Raw genomic sequence first — 18,005 nt, forward strand, 5'->3', positions numbered from 1 at the left:
TATTCAATCTTACATTACAAGCATCTACGAGCAGTGAAATCTTTTCCTTTTGAAAGCCCTTAAACTATATCTTGAAAACAAGGATCCAAAAAAGATAGTCATTGACAGAAAAGAGATAGTGCAAACATTAAGATTATTGTTCCATTTATAACTATTTTCTTAATAATAAGACATCAGTCCTCTCAATTTAAATATTTAAAAAAGACATACCATGCATGTCTCTTTGAAGAGTAAGATACAAAATTACAGAAGGTTGATATTACATATTAAAGATTGCTAGGCCATGAGTTAAAACTAAAAGAATGATCATCGATAAGATAAAATAAACCCAAGGAATGCAGAATATTGAAAATATAAATTTTACTTTGTTTTAAATTATATTTGAAAATATTTGAACATAATGAAAGTGAACTGCTGTGAAATGTGGAAGTTAACACAATGGTTTCTTCATTTGCCAGCAACAGCTTCAATTATTCTATCCCATCTTTTGTCAATGAGTGCAACTACTTTACACGCTGCTCAGAATTTCCCTGTTTATTTTAGTTGGTGTCTGACAACGGACCTGATAAATTCCCACATGTATTATGTAACGCTAAGCCAACGTCCTGGCTATTTAATAGATTATTTGGCTCCAATTCAAAGTTCTTGGAACAGGAGGCTGTTACACACTTGGTCTGATCGTCAGATATCTTTTGATTTCTTTAATTTTTAAATTTTTTATCACCTGGAATAATTCTTTTTTTTTTAGTTTAAGTTTTTGGTGACTATCTAATTGCAGAAGCTATTATGATATAATTAGTTCTGGTGGATTAAGCGCTGCTTAAATACTAAGACTATCCATTCTCTTTTGCCCAACACTTTTCTATTAAACTGCAGCTCAGTTCTGCCTCTCAGAATATATGTTTGAGTAACATCATCACTACAAAGTGCTCATCCAAACTATTACTGCAGCTGTATTTTTACATGTTGGAAGTAGTTCAAAAGTTTTAAAGAGTTATATAAATAACACACATTTGACAAATATACATGAAAAAAATAGCTATAAGATATGTTAAAATCACATTAAAACATGAAAAATCCACAAAGCACAACTGCATCATATATTTAATGCTGCCAAATATTGCCCATCTATCTATTTTTAGACATGGTCTCAAATATCACTTATCTGGGCAACTTTTCTATGTTTCCTATAGTCTTACCTTAGAAACAAGCAGCACATTAGAATGGTATTTCCCATGCATGCGCAAGACCTCAAAGAGACAAACAGGCTTTCTCTATCACAGAAAAGCCAGTCCATGACTCCACAGCAAATGCATATGGACAATTTCCTTTCCTTTCATTTAGCTGAGGCTGGTGGCACTATCGGCTTACAGGACTATGCCCGCCTAAGCGCTTACTCACTTTAAGGTGGAAGGTCAGGGTGAACAGATTAGAGTGTGGTGACAAGGCAGAGAAGTCGAGAACATCTGCAGATCCTGATTTCAAAATACAAATAACCAAACAAGCAGAGAAACATCCCCAGAGAAAAGTCTCTTCAGACAGAGAGTTCCTGACAACCAAATTCAGAAGAGTTCCTCCCCATCATCACCCCACATGTCACAACTTTGAAACGAGACACTTTTTAAAAAGAGCAGAGTAAGGATTTTTTTTTTTTTTTTTGGAATTGTAAAACATAATGGGAAATATTCTACCAAAAAGAATGCATGCATGTGTGTATACATACATATATGTATGCATATATGTGTGTGTGTATATATAAATGGTTGATACAAATGCCATTGAACATGTTATCCTTTTTGAAATATTCAAGGTAAAGTAGAGAGAAGCAAGTATAAATTTAAATAAAATTAAACCGTTTTTCTGTTTTCCATATAAATGACTATTTTTTGAAGTGTTTGCCTTCTGAACATTTCTAAAATGCAAAATTTGGTACAGAGTGTTCATGCAGGGCAAGCCAGTTAGCTCAGTTGGTCACAGCATGGTGCTGATAATACCAAGGTCCAGGGTTCAATCCCCATACTAGCCAGCTGCCAAAATTAAATAATAAATAAATAGATAGATAAATAAATAAATAAATAAATAAATAAATAGAAAATCAAGGCTCATGCAGAGTAACAGGTGGTGGTGATGCAACTGAGTAACTGTTTATGAAGTAAAATGTGTCACGAAGCATGTGGCTCAGAACATTCGAATATGGGTCACTACACTTGAAGGCTGTCAGTAAAACTCAAAGAATTAGGAAGGTCAACGGTAACTCACACATTGCTTTCTTAGCATAACTATTTTTCTAACCTGATATTCATGCAAAAACTATATCGTAATGTTTCAAGAATTAATTTGTAGGAGCCTAGAGAGGCGGAGAACTAGATTATTTAACTTCAGTAATCTGTAAAACTGTTTTGTATGTATGTGAAAAAAAAGAATATAATAGCTAAACTACATGTAGCAGATTTTCAAGTTATGTGGAGAACTTTCATTATGTACAATCCACCATAAGCTTAAAATAATTCCAGCAGTCTTGCCGCTACTTTTTTCCACATGAAAGAAGCATTCTTGGAAAATGACAGTTATATATAAACAATCAGTAATTAAAAGTAAAAAAAAAAAAATGCTCTACTATCGTTACACTCTATAGAGTTACAGTCTTCTGCATTTTTTTTCTTTTGCCAACCTAAATAAAAGAAAAGAAAAATAAAATCAGGCTGCTTACTAAAAAGGGGAACTTCATTATGGCAGGCTTCTGTTCACTTTGAGTCTGGCTTAAGCAGATAGATGAAGGCAAAGTGGTTTGAGACCCAAGTAGAGAAGAATTTCTTCTGGACTGATGCTAAAGATCATTCTCTCACCCGGCTCTCTCATTTACAAGCAAGTTCCCTTGAGTGACACACACCTCCCCCCCTCTCCCCCTCTTCCCTCCCTCACTCTTTCTTACCCTCTCCCTCTCTCCCTCCCTCCTGCAAATCCCTCCCAATAACACAGAAGAATCTTGACAGAATGGCAGGAAACACGCACAGACTGGTCAGGGAAGGATATGATGTCAGCAACCACGAACAATAAAAGGTGTAAAGGTGCTTCCTTCCCTAAACTGTTCCAGAAGTGTAAAATGGGAACCAAAACTCTCCACTTCCTTCTCTGAGCAGAACCGTCTGAGTGTGCTGTGCTGAGCACCCCACACAGAGGCCTTGAAGAGGTTCAGATAAGGGACAATGAGGAAAATCCAGACCCGGGACGCAATTTGTAATTTCTATCTTTAAAATACCTGAGAAAAATCCATTTCGGCTCTAGGTTAGTGTTTTGCTATGATTGCTTTAAGAAATAAAAATAAGAAAACAAACAAATATCACTTTACTTTGGTGAAGCAGCAGGTATATCTCAATTACCATTTGCCATGTCTTACTTACAAAAATCATCTTGCACAGTTAATACAGCCATATAATCTGAATTGACCATTCAAGGCAAATGAGGAATTCTGTATAAGCAAAGAGCCAAAATGGATACATGATAACTTTTGATAAAAAACAGAATCATGAAAACTGTCAAAAAATCAAGTTTGTTGGTAAAATACATTAATAATTTGTTTGCCTTCACTTTGAAAAAATATATATATATGCGGGGGTGGGGGGAGGGCATATAACAATGTTACTGAGGCTTTCAAGGATCTTTAAAAAATTTTAAACTAGGAACCAAAGTAACTAACAAACTTTCAGTCCATAGTGAAACTATTTATTTTAATCTCATCACTATCAGGTTCTTTCTAACATGGAAATGACAGTCTACCGTAAGTGGATCTGTAGGAAGAAAACCACATATCAAGTGGATCTGAGTCATCATCAGATTTCAATCATCTTCCCACAACACTTTGATTTAGAAATTAAACATAACCTTCAGTTATGTGTTTTGATCTTAGAGTGAGACAGCCATACCACATTAAAAGATGTGGGAAGAAATTAATTTTCGTCTGCTAAACTTATCTTTGCAAAGCATGTATTATGCTACAATAAGTACAATGCAGTCACTTAAATAAAAACAGCCTATGTATAATGATATAACATTAAAATATGTGATGTCAATTTGCAAAGAAAGAATTCTGGTTTTCTTTTATTCATATTGACTTACATTTTCACTAATACTAGCATCCTTACATACTGTTTTGTAAAAACTCAAGGCTGAAAACTAAGCATACTTTATCACACAACAAGAAATAATACTGTTAAATAAATACAAAGTGGATACTTATTAAAGGACAAAAATGATCATAAACCCAGTTGCTGCAAGCCTGGTATTACTAACTCAAACAATTAAGTGATTCATTATCGTTTTAAGTGGGAAACTTTGCTCATTATTTGCATCTAGATACATTTAATTTAACTTTCTACTTTATGACTTGTTTGAAAGACATTTGAGGTATGCAATTATATTTTGGTTAAAAGGAACAAGCAGAACTTTTCCTTTTATTCCTGTAAGAGCTATTCCGAACATCAAAAGATATAAATGAATTATCATTTTTACTGGTATTCAACAACATGATGTCTTATGAGTTGAGGAATATTTCCTCAGTTGTGAAAGTCACTCAATTTCTCTCTAAACTTACCATGTATTTTACAGAATGTTATATTATGCTAGCTATGACTGCAAACTGAGTTCATTTTTAAGTCAAACAGCCAAGACTTATCCTTTGAAGGGTAATGAAAGAACAGCCATTCTTCCCCACTGGATAAATACCATCATGCCAAACACCAAGTTATTTTCTCAATTTGGTATTAATATGATGAATTTTGAGTCATCTTCAAGTCTCAGTAACATAATATCACACATGCAAGTAATAAATAATGTTGACTATCTTGTTCGGTTCCTCATACCTGCCACGGTCCTTCCTACCACAGGGTTTTTGCATATGCAGTTCCTTCTGCCTGGAACGTCCCTACTTTCTTTTTGTGCCTCCTTAACAGCTTCTCCTCTGTTCTGTCTCGGCTCCAGCTTCACCTTCTCAGGAAGTGCTCCAAGCCCTCCTGATCACATCAATCTCCCTTATCATAAGGTCTCACAGCACCAAGTCCCTATCCTTTGCAGCACTTGCCACAGTTGAAATTGTATGTTTGCCTATTTTCCTCAACATCTGTCAGCCAAGTCTGTTTGTTTCACCTCTGTATTCCCAGTATCTAACCCAGTGCCAGGCATACAGCAGGAGCTAATAACTACTAGTTGATTAACTGAATTAATTTATTGTTTCAATCTCTCAATTGAGGTATTTTCTTCAGTTGCTGTTTTTAATGACTACTATTAAGAACGTTTTTCTATTTTTGCTTATACTGAAGCAAATTGATAACCTCACTTACTCCTTTATTATATTTATACAGCATTTCATATGTGGGGTAAGAATAATGTATGCTGAGAGTGGAAGCTGAATGGATTCTGGAGTCAGGAAGCTCGGGGTTTGAACTCTAGCTTGGTACTTAGAAGTTGAGTGACAACAGACATTATTAAATCCCTCAAAACTATTATTTCCGTGCCCCACCTAAAATTAGGAAAAGATTTTCTCATTTGCAAGATGGTTATGATAATTAAATGTGGTACTATACATGAACTGCTGGGTACATAGCAGTACCGGGAACATGGTCTACTACTGTGTGACTGCTTCAGTTTTGAGGCATAAATTGAAAGCCATATCATATCATAAAGCTATCAAGTGAATAGTGTCATCTTGACATCTACCATGCAGCCTTCACTCTACAAAGCTAATGATGAGCAGTTTCTAACAAATAATGCTTCATTTATCCTGTAACAGTAATCACCACATGAAGAAAAAATTAACAATGTTATAAAAATTAAAAAGTTTCTTTTAAATATCAGCCATGGAAAAGCTTCAGGCTGCAAAAGTAGAAATAACTAGGGAAATATATCAATTTTCCCAATGACCATGGCTGCTGAAAACTCTACATTAATGCTTCTAGTCCTACTTTAATATCTTTCCCCAAGGACGAAAGGAGATGAAATGTATGTCAGAAATATAATAAGGCCAAAAAGGAACTCGTTTTGAAAACTCCTGCAATTAATTTAACAAGTGGGCCTAACCAGCCATTATCACTGATATAAATTATTTTATTTACACAGTTCCAGAATTTAGGAGACACATACCTTTAAACGACTGTTTTACATTATAAACAACTTAATAAATATGAGAGAAGAACAGTTTCCCTGTCATAGTTATCCATGCTATATTTTGTCTTGGACATTTTTTTCACACTGCAGCTAAAACAGCATTCTCCATTCCCCATGCCAAAATAAACTCCAAATGATCTAAATATGTCAAGAGCCTCGTGCTATTCAACCACACCACAATTTTCGGTCTTTCCACATCATATTAGGTAATTAATTCAGGGTTCTATCATGTCTTTGTTTTCCTAATTTTTCACAACAGTATAGCCACCACATTTTCTTTCAAAGGCCACTTAGTGATGTGGCAGGTCTTACCACAAAGGTAAAGCATGCACTGTCTTCACCAGAAAGCAAGAGCCACTATTTAGCATCATGGATTGTGTTCTGTTCCCCAGCTGTAACCTCTCAATAAGCACATGCAGCTGGATTTTTTGTTGCTGTTATTGAACAAAGCAAGTTAAGCACTATACAAAACTAACGTCAGTGAAACAAAATTGTCAGCCTCCAAAGCAAGCAAGGCTTGAAGTGGGTGATGTTGCTATTATACATTTTCTTCTTATTATTACAAAAATCTGAATTCCCAGGCATCGCAAGAGTCTGTTAGAAAAAAAATTTATGTACATTATTTTCTTAATCTTTATGTCATAGTTTATTATTAAAATGAAAATGCTCTACAAATTTTTTTCTGTGTATGTTGCACACATTTTTCAGCCTTACTGAACATTTGTGTGCTGTGTGTATGTATGTGCATTTGCATGTGTGTGCAGCACATGGGAAAACACATTTTAGTTTTTCAAAATGTGTAGATAAAGCAATGAGAGTACATTTTAAGACCTCAGTAGTCCTGAGTATGGTCACCTGTAAATAATCACAATATTACTGATTGTAATATTAATGGTTAAAAGGACATTCTAAGTAAAGGCTTTTTTTTACTCTGCATTCAAATATTATGTTAAATGATGGAAAATTAAGTTCTTGAAAATAATTTGCTTCCATCGTTATTTACTTTCCTAATGATTTAACATTTAAAGATGACCTTGAAATGGGATGAAATACTATTGTTCTCCTGCTAATGTTTTTGTTGTATATTAAAGAGGAAATGCTTGATAAATCATTTGCTATTTAAATTGAATGTCATTTATTTTTATCTCCGGTTAAATCTTAGGCACTTAAAAAGCTTACATAAAAATCTTCCATGCTAATAATATATGTGAAATTCAAAATGCTATAGTAATCTCTCAAAGTATAGATAATATTGCTATTGTGTCTCAACATGAAACCCAGTGATTCATCAATTTTTCTATTTCTCTTCATCTCTTTTACAGCACCCTAATCAACCTAATTAAGGCTTTGTTCATCTGAAACCTCTGATGACAATTTGTTTAACTCTATCCCACTGTGGTCTTCTTATAAGGAGAATTAAATCTGATCTTCTGACAGCAATCATTAAATGATCCCAACTGGCCCCAATTAAGCCACATGGCTCATGGGCTTCCATACAGTCAAGTGCCAAGTTCTCTGTTTCATTTACACATCTTTCTTTACCTTGGTTTATTTTCTTAAAGCCAATTAAGTATGTGTCTTGTCAAGTGGAACTAAATTTCCTTGTGTACACTAGCTCAAGACACAGTGTATCAACTGACTTTGTGTCGCAGTGAAGTACCATGCAGGAGTTTTGAAACCATTCTCTCTCTCTAGCTGCAGAGGTACGAATGCAAAAAAACTTTACATTTATCTACTTATGCTGAAATTGACCCGTATGTACATTTTCAAAATAATATATATGTTTACAAAGTTCTGGCTAACATAAATCAATAATAACTTTTCATTTGGATTGTTTATAACAATCCTTAATACAGCAGAATCTGCAGTTAGAAGTTGGGTTTAATATTCCCTTTTTAAAAATTTGAAATGATCTCTTTACCTCCCTCTAAAAAAACAGTAACAAAATAAGACTTCTGAAGTTAACCTTTCTTACCCTTAATTTCTGCTCTAATTTTTTTATATATGCTCAATTGTAAGTTCCATAATGATGTTCCCAGGCCTTCCTACAACTGCAGGTAGCCTCAGGATTTAGAGCTGATTGATTGTGTGTTACTCCAGGGAAACGACTGATTAAAAACAGCTTCATGAGGAGTAGCTCCTATCCACATCTGGCTCATCTTATTCTGAACTCTGATACCTGTACGGAAATTTGACTTCTAGCTTTGGAAGACTGTAGTTTACCTAGAGTCCTTTACCTTGGGTGTGAAGGCAGAAACATAGTTCAATTAATCCCAGTACGACTGGTGTTTGACACAGTTTTGAAGACCTTAATCAATTACCCTGACTACTTTCCCGTGAACATAAACAAATGCACTGTATTTTTATATCTATTCTAATTAAAGCAATCACTGATCATCTGTTGGTATTTGATGCGGGCTATCTGTCACAGTTCTCAGAGCAGATGGATTAAAACATATCTGTTCATCCCAATCATACATTAAAAATTGACATTAGGATAGAGAACTGGAATGGATGCTATGTATTTTATTGGACATTAACATTGATGCAACATATGACTATTTTTATTACTTGACCAACAGATATAACTGCAAAGAAAAAAGAAAATGCAATGGAATTTTTAATATGTGATATATTTGGCAACACCTAGAAAAAATACTATGTGCATTTTCTTTATGATAGCTACATATATACCTGATCATCTACTAAATAAATATTACTCCCCTCAAAAGAGGAAAATTCAAAATATGTTACAAAATGCTGATGATCTAAAAAATACTGATCAACCCCACAACTGACTGACTTTTAAAAAATGTGTAATAAGTGTACTAAAATTTTCGTAAAGCAAAACAGACTCTGGGGAGTTGTATTATGAAATATTTCTCATGTATTATAGTAATCTCCGCTAAGATTTGATGTTAATTTTAGACCATGCTTCTGCTAAAAAGGGCAAACCCTGCAACAGATTTAGTACAAAGAAGCTGAAAATATCTTGTGGAAAAAAAAATCTCTAGCAAAATCAGCCAGCCCAAATCCTGCCATTACTCAGCACTGTAGTGACGTGCGGATGTTTGTAGTGGTTTGAGGAGCCAGCAGGGGTGGAAACTCCACGTACTCGACTCCAACATGATTGCAATTGAACCTCATCAAAGTAAGAGCTCATAATTTGTCACAGAAAACAGCCAATTAACATATGTTAGAAAAAGGCTTCATAAAGATAATATATGATTAAAGACCCAGTGCAGCTGTTGAAAATCAAAACGATGCATTTAAAAAAGAAATCTCAGCCTGCGCTTCCGTATGGTTAAACTGATAATGGCTACTATGATTTTTTTTTTTAAAGTAAAAAAATATAATTATGGTGCTTCTTATAAGTTTGGGGTTATGGCAAGAGAGATCTGGGTTCTGTGGCACTATTTACTATGCCTTACTTAGTTCTATAAATAGTTGAAGTCATTGCCAAAACTCTGTAGTTACTTTGTTATAGTGCTATTTTAAAACACAGACCTTCATTGTGAGCTAAATGGCCTTCAGGATGCACTTTGTAGTTACAGCATTCCTCTCAAAACTATATCCTCCCTTTATCTGTGCAAAACTCCAGGACAAGAAGACTCTCCATGACTGCCTCACTCACTGTAAAACAGGCTGGGACTATGTAACACAGTTTGAATACTTCAGAACTTTTGTCAGGGGGGTTGGTCAGGAAGGGTGACAGTTGAATATCATAAATGAGATTAAGATCCTCTAATAGGATGCAGTCCAGGCTACCTGCCACAGCTTTGGAGCAGATGAACTACATGTAACATATTTGGTGTAGTCTGATGTAGAGTTGAAACTGAACTTTAGGTTGGACTATACGGGCAATCAAACCCCGGCTAAAGTTCTATCATGGGATATCATAAGTCAAAATCATGATGCTGAGCATCACAGATGTCAATGAAAAAGTTCAATCATCAGTCACAGAGATGTAAAGATGTCAAGTATGATGCCAGGTGCCAAGGACATCAATGTGAACAAAATAGAAGGTCCTGGCCTTCATGAAGCTTCATTTCCAAAGGGAGAAATGGGCAATACACAAGCGTATCAATGTGATGAGTCAGATGGAGAAGTATTCTAGAGAAAGTACCACAGGAGAGCCAGCTCAGGGGTGATTAAGTAGGGGAGGGCAGAGGTGGGCATTTATTCGATAGTTTATCAGGGAAGGGTCATTCGAGATGATGACATCTGAGGAAAGACCTAAACCCCTATGAAGTCAGGCATTATTTGAAGGATGAATACTCTTGTGCTTTGCTTGTCACTGTTGGTACAAACTTGGCCAAATCATAGTTTCCTAAGCCTCGGTTTCCTCACCTATAGAATGGGAGTAACACATACAGTCTACAGTGAGGTCATAAGACTCAAATAAAAAACGGAATCACACTCATTTGTAAAAATTCAGTTGTATGCAATTCAATTTCATAAATTCATTGTGTAAATCTTTTTTATTTTGACATTTTATAATTTTATAAAAATTATAAATACTTTTGAATATAATATAATGCAAAAGGTTTCTAAATCGATATCAGTTAAATCCAAAGGTGTGTATTCCCTTGAAATGTGGATATTTCCTGAAAGCAGTGCTCACTGGTTGAAATAGTTCTTGGGACTATAAGCTCATTTTGCAATGTTAACTATGGATAGCACCATGAACAATTTGACAAATATAATGCAAAATTTCTGCAAGTGTAAAATATAGAAAATACAGAATTATATAAAAATCACATTTTTTTAACTTTTAGAAATAAACAATCTTACAGCATTACTAATGTGACTTAGTTATTGAGTTACGTTCATTTATTTCCTCTCTCAAAGGATCCAACTCCCAGGCAATCAGCAGAATTTTGATTAAGATCTCAGCAATATGTGAAAATCCCAGTATCTCGCTGTACTGGAAATATTCACATATCTGGACATCCCCATCTAATAAGAGTAAGCTACGTAGCCTCAAGCCAAACAGATTAATTTCCAACTTGGAATGAACAGACAATTGAATTATCTAGTATTTTTTAAATCAAAGCATTTTTAGGAGGGAAAATACACATTTAAGGATTATTCATTTTAATAAGTAGGAAATTAAAGGACAATAGACTCACACTTTAATTTAAAAAGTGGTGATATAGAAATGTCCAATGAAAAATGATAGCATTTTAAGGGAAAGGGTCAAAATTTTCTATGCATTGAAACTTTATTTAAGGAATGAGGGTATATATTTTCAAATCTTCCTCTCCTGCCATTTTTTCGGGGGGGAGTGGTAAATAAATTTGATCCTTTATTCCAAACCATTTTCTTTTTATTTCCTATTTGGTGGATATAATTTACCATTTTTAAAATAGGGTGAGTTATATAGTTTACCATGAAGCCTAAATTAACACTAATCCACGTTCATTTACAAATGATTAAATGCCCTGGAAAAAAATCATAAATTTGAAAAGGTTTATTTTTGTAAAATCAAAATTATATATTTTTCTTTTCCAAATGAATTATGGTACAGATATTTACTATAATAAAAAATTGCATAGTGTTCGATTTTATTCTCAATGCTAACCAACATTTCACACTGCATTCTCACCTCCTTCCCTCCTTGTCTAGTAAAATGACCATTGGGGTACATTTACTTCACCTGCAAAATCCAGTCATTACTGCACACTAAGCAGGCCTGGAAATATGAGTTTATTCTCTCTACTTGTAGCATTCCCCACTCCATTTTTTTCATTTCATCACCTTTCTTTATCTCCTTTTCCACGTGTTTAGAACTGAGGGGAACGGAAAGTGAAACTGTCAAAGAGCTAGGAATAGAGGTGTTCTCAGACAAGCAAAATGTTTCCTCCAGCCCATCCAGGCAGGGCAAGGGCAGGCATGCCACGGAGGAACGGCCAGAGTTGAGCTGAGACAGTTCCTAGGCTGAAGGTCTGGCAGGAGGCTCCTTATCTCAGCATGTCTACACATTCTGCCCCAGGCTGTTTTCAAGGATAGCCCAAAAGTCATCCTTGGTAGATAATACAAATGGAAAGAATTACAGTACTTCCCCTATAAAAAAAACCATGCTACTATTGATCACAAATTACTAAAACGAATCATATTTTAGTCTGATTCTCTCAAACCTAGAATCTAAAAGAGAGCACCCATGGGTGGAGGAAAGCTCACGACTCTCCTTAGAAATCCCAAAGTGATTAAGTTAGGATTGCCCAAGTGAGTTCTAGACATCACTACTGGTGCCTAAAGATGCTGAGAAGCTGTTCCTCCAAAAAAAAGGTCAGGAAATTAGAAAACTGAATTCTCTCTGCTGCAGGACTTTTCATGTTCTCCTATATCTGAATGCCAGAATCTGAGGTATTTCCCAATTTATCTGGAATACCCTTTGGAAAACGCTAGCTTTAAAGAAAGGAACAAGCCTCTTCTCTCTGACTACTGAATATACTGCAAGTGCTGAAATGCCCCAAACTAACACTTAGCTCAGTGCCTGGCACAAGAAAAACATAATAGTATTGTTGAAGAAATGACAAAATAATGAAAAACTATTCTTTTAGCTTTACAAAAATGTACAAACCTGAGATCAGGTGCAGAAACTGCTGTTCACTTAAAGCAAAACTATTAATAAAACATTTATCAATTAAAGAGTGCAACTTGTTTCCAAAGCCCAAAGCACTAAGCACAAAGCAATGGAGCACAGTGGAGAGAAAGCTCTCTTTGGAGCCAGACTGGTTAGGTTCTGCTACTCACTAGCTGCGTATCTTTGGCCACTCAACTCCATCGGGTATCATTTTCCCGGGTTCAATTTCAAAGACCCTTTTCAAGTTCCTAAATGATATAAATTCAATAAATGTTTTTTTAAAATGAGATCAGAATGGTTCTTTAAAAGGGTATTGTCCCAGAGAAATATGCTGGTAGTGATGTTTAATTTCTGGATAGATGTAACTGTTTTTTCCACATTTTTATGGGGGGGGGGAGGGTATTGAAAGGTTTGTTCACCTCAGTCTCAAGCAATTTTTGCAGTCAAGACCAAGGTTACATTATGCACTTTGGACCACCTATCCAAAAGAAGTTTTTAGAAGTTTAATAAATAAGTAATAACTAGGAATTATAAAGTACTAAGGCACTAAAATCTTTATGTATATTGACTCTAATTCTCACAACACCCCATGAGGAAAACACTATTATAATTTCCATTTTACAGAAAAGAAGCCTGGAGCACAGAAAGGTTAAGTAACTTGCCTTAAGGTCACAGAGCTAGTGTTAGAACTATAATCTGAATCCATATAAATCCAGTTCCAGACTCAGTACTCAAACCACATACTCTACTACTTCTTTATACTGAAGGTAGTAGTTAAGAGAGTACTTACAAATTAAAATTCTATGCAGAAAATGTGACATTCAGAGGAATTTGGTTGGTGGAATCTATGAAATACTTTTAAGATCAGTGTTCTTCAACTCATCTAACATTTCTTACTCTTGATGTCAGAAATGAGTTTATTTCACCCCGCCAGCAGGGGAACAGAATGAAAGTAGATATCGGTCATTGGAGTATTAGAATTTACTGACTGATCAGAAGCGGCTGTTTTTTGAATGTTTCTTTCACTTTCTACAAGTGACTGTGATTGCTCACAAAGAAAACAAGGTAAATGTATATAAAACAGCATATTCATCTCAACTCCTGGGAAAAATAATCAAAACAGGTGTCTTCCTGATAATGGCTCAGGAAGTCCACTTTATGAAGATGAGGATTACACAAAATGTTACGGGTATCTTGTCACCAAGGCTCGAAGCAGTCATCTTGCTCTCCTCAAAGTACCTTGAATAGGTTTCTAAAACAGACCTAATCAATTCCTGTGCTACCTGGTCTGTATCTCTTCTCTCCTCCTCTCACTCCCCTACTCTAATTCTTCTCTCTCTTTATGTTCTGTTTCTCTCTTCCTCATCTGCTCACATTAAGGCCTATGACAATATTCTTTTATTTGCCATGCAGTTTCCACTTCAGAACTTTATACATTTACCTACTTGTTTAAAACTCTTTGTGTTTGAGAGCTCTGAGTATAACTGTGTAATTCAAGCTCTTTAAATACATTATTTTAGAAGTAATTTTATGGCTATTAGCTTTATAAGACACATACCTGTGGAATATACTAAAAGGCATATGTACTTCACAGGGCCTGGTATTCCAAAGCCTTGCAGTTTCAAATATTGACCTTGCAGAGGACAGGAAATTTCTCTCGGGCTATAAGTCTCTGTTGCAAGATAAGGATTGTGGCACAGCAGTTTGTTGGCTCAAAGACAGAATAGTTACTGATTGTTGTGTAAAGATACTGAGAAATTGCTGTAGGAAGGAATGTTTGCTAAGATCAAGCTTTTGTTAATTGCCTTACTGGAATGTCATCTGGCTTGTTTCACTGAAAGTTACCAGCCTATGCTGTTAAACTAAAACCCCACTTATGTCTCTTCCTGTAACTTCCTGGTCTAGAAAATAAATGCAGGAAGAGAACCCCAATTCAGCATTTAAGGAAGGGCTGCCTCTCACTGGAGGGTGCCTGGGAAGTTAACCTCTTCAGGGCTTCTCACTGCTCAGAACAGATGGGGTTTGAGTAATCTTTTGCATCTCTGTCACCCAGGGGAAGTGGGGTGACAAATCCATGGGGGGCGAAGCAACACAAAGCAACACATACTTAATACAATACACTAATTAACTGAATAAAACAGTTGACAATCAGCAATATATTTATAATTGTTGAAGAAAAATTATACACTTTATTGCATTATAGAAGTTTATATGACTGCTTTTTCACCATGTATCCTGTAGCCTTGCTCTATCGGAGCCTTCAGAGTGTGAGGAAGTCATAGTCTGTATATTTCAGCACGTGTCAGACTTTTTTTCTACTTTCATAGGCAGAACACCATGGTACATATATACTGGAGTACTTCAAAAAGTTCATGAAAAGATTCATATTATCTTTTAATTCTATTTTTCCATGAACCTTTTGAAGTATTCTAGTATTCATTTCTGTATTTATATATGTTATTTTACTAGTTGATGAGAATAGTGGGTCAGAGCCATTAAAAAACTCCACAAGCAACAATGGCATATTATATCCATGACTGAATTCAATTTAAGATGCCGGTAGTTGACTGTGCGAAGTGAAAGCTCAAAATGGCTGTTTCTGTGTCCCATGCACTCTAAGAGGGCTTTCGGTAAACAGGAAATCTCTGAGATTTCTAATTCGGTAGGAAAGAACCTGTTGGAAAGCACTTCCTTTCAAAGTGAAGAAACCTCTGGCATAATCTTTATATCAGTGTCACTCATGCCTGTTGGTAGGTCCAGTAATATAAGTGTCCCAAGAAAGGGAGGGAGTGCACAAGACTTCTAGATGTCCGAAACATGGACATTTCCACTAAGTAACTAGTTGAAATACCAAGTTATTATTTGTCCACAATCCCAGAGAATCTAAAATTCAAAATTATGTTAAAATGTTTGCCTTTATATCTTATGAACTATAAAAAGAATAAATATAGCAAAACCTCTACCAAATTCCTTTGAAAATATCAGTTAATATGAATATTTCATAAATGTTTTCCTAAACTTACTATGGAGAATTTTAGGACAAGCTTATAAATTTCCTTGCCTTAAAATGGATCTTCCTGAGAAAGATAAAATTTGCCATGTCAGAAAAGAGAAAAAAAAAATCCTTTCCTTTGTGTAGTAATATGTATGTGTACTTCCATCCAGCCAAGGTAAGAGGAGAATGCCGGATATTAACGTTGGCAGGGGCCATGCAAGGTCCTATCATTTTTCCCTCCTTCAGATAATGCCATACCCAAATTATTTCACAAAGATTCCACCTCTCCTATTTTTAAGGCCTTCCGGAAAAGGAGCAACATAACCTTCCTCAGTAACCTATTTTGATATTTCACAACTCTCACTCAGGAAATTCTTACTTATAGCTAATCCCTCACAGAATACTTTATGTCCACCCCTTTACTTCTGCCATTTGTACACAGAATTACATTTAGTGATCATGTCCTCTTGTGCACACTTAAAGATTGTATAGAGAATTATACCTATTCTTTTAATCCTTTCCTTACTTTAGTTTCTCTTTTTTCTATCTTTATAGTTCTCCATTTCAAATTCTATTTGCCTTTAACTCTCGAGTCCAAAAATACAGTCTTCAAAAAGGACTTCTGTTGTATACTCTTATCAGATATCTGTTTTTAATTAACCACATACTGCATGAGTTTTAAAGTAAATGTTTACCTTTTCATTTATTTCAATTCTGTATTTTTTCCCTTGCCAGATTTGTTTCTAGCCAACTCTTCCACATTTTGCATTTAGCGAGTTTACTTTTTTCTCCTTGGCTTCATGATTTCTGACCACTTCTCTAGTTTACCAAGGTCATGCTGAGTTCCAATCCTATCTTTCAAGGACTAGACCTCAAACACTCTTTACACAGGACTTGTTAGTATTTTTGAATTTAATGACTAAAGTATTTACTTCACTATTCCTTTAGCTACTGTTAAAATCTGTGTGGTTAAGAAGGTATTTTCCCAATTTATAGATGAGGACATCACCTCAACAAAATCAAAAAGCTTAGGGAGTTGAGATTACACCTATCCCTCCTCCTTCACATTTTATCAATGAAGATGAAAATATTCTCACAGGATCAGTTCTTATATGATGCTGGTTTGGTTCATACTCACACCCTGGGATTTACAGGATGGATACCACATGGATTTCATGGCGATTTTCTTCTTTCTATATTTTTAAGTCTGCAATAACCGAATCACTAACTGTGGCTCTCAGGGTCATCCTTTGTTTCCTATTTTTTTAAATTTTATTTTATTTTGTCAATATACAATGTGGTTGATTATTGTAACCCATTACCGAAACCTCCCTCCCTCTCCCCGCTCCCTCCCAACAATGTCCTTTCTGTTCACTTGTATCAACTTCAAGGAATTGTAATTGTTGTGTCTGCTTCCCCGCCCCCTCAATCATCCTTTGTTTCCTTTACAAAATGTTATCCCTATGACAGTTAACAGTCTTTACTCAAAAATTCGTAAGAATAGCAGCTTGAGGCCCAGGAATGGCATTATGTCACACTAGCTCCTGCTACTAAAATGATCTTAGGCTTAAGCCAGACCTGCCCAGGAGGAGTTCCATGAAATGTGCTTTATTTCTCAGTATCACTTGATTCAGTAGGTCATTCATTCATATGTCACATTTTATGTATGTGCCCACAGGCAGGAGTTCATTTCACTGCTTAATAAAGGTAAAAAATTAAAGCAAAGAAGAAGTTCATTCAACCAAAAAAAATTTTGAGTAACTACTATGTTCTAGGCACTGCTGTAGGTGATATATCAGGGAATAAAAGACAAAAATTCATGCCCTCATGGAACATACACATTCCTGGTATTACCTATATTTACTTTCCTGTTCACATGAAAAGTGAGCTACACTTTGTTTTATCCTTTCTTGTTTTTGGTTAAGCTAAATAAATTTATAAAGGTCATCGCTTAATTTTGACTTTTCTTATCCCACATCAAGGCTTCACTATTTCTTAGAACTTTCACTTTCACACTATTTTTAATTTCTCTTATTCTTATAATACCTTTTAATTTCCATTACTCATACAGGTCTTTCTTCAGTCAACCAGATATTTCTCCCCTTTTTAATGTGTGATTCAAGAAGAAGCATTCTTTGACCACTTCTGCAATCCTTTATCCTACATACTAAATCTCCTAAGACTACCTTGTAATATTTCCAAGTCCTTTGAAATCTGCTCCATTAAAATTTATCTTTTCTATTGTTGACTTCTTCAGATCTT

The 18,005-nt window shown here is 35.2% G+C and overlaps 1 protein-coding gene across 6 annotated transcripts in view; it reads right to left on the reverse strand.

Moving 5' to 3' along the window:
• Positions 1-18,005, reverse strand: part of MEF2C (myocyte enhancer factor 2C) — a 164,831-nt gene that overhangs the window by 91,327 nt on the left and 55,499 nt on the right. The window lies entirely within an intron of this gene.

The sequence above is a fragment of the Cynocephalus volans genome, chromosome 2 (genome assembly GCF_027409185.1).
Source record: "Cynocephalus volans isolate mCynVol1 chromosome 2, mCynVol1.pri, whole genome shotgun sequence".
NCBI classification, from domain to species: Eukaryota; Metazoa; Chordata; class Mammalia; order Dermoptera; family Cynocephalidae; genus Cynocephalus; species Cynocephalus volans.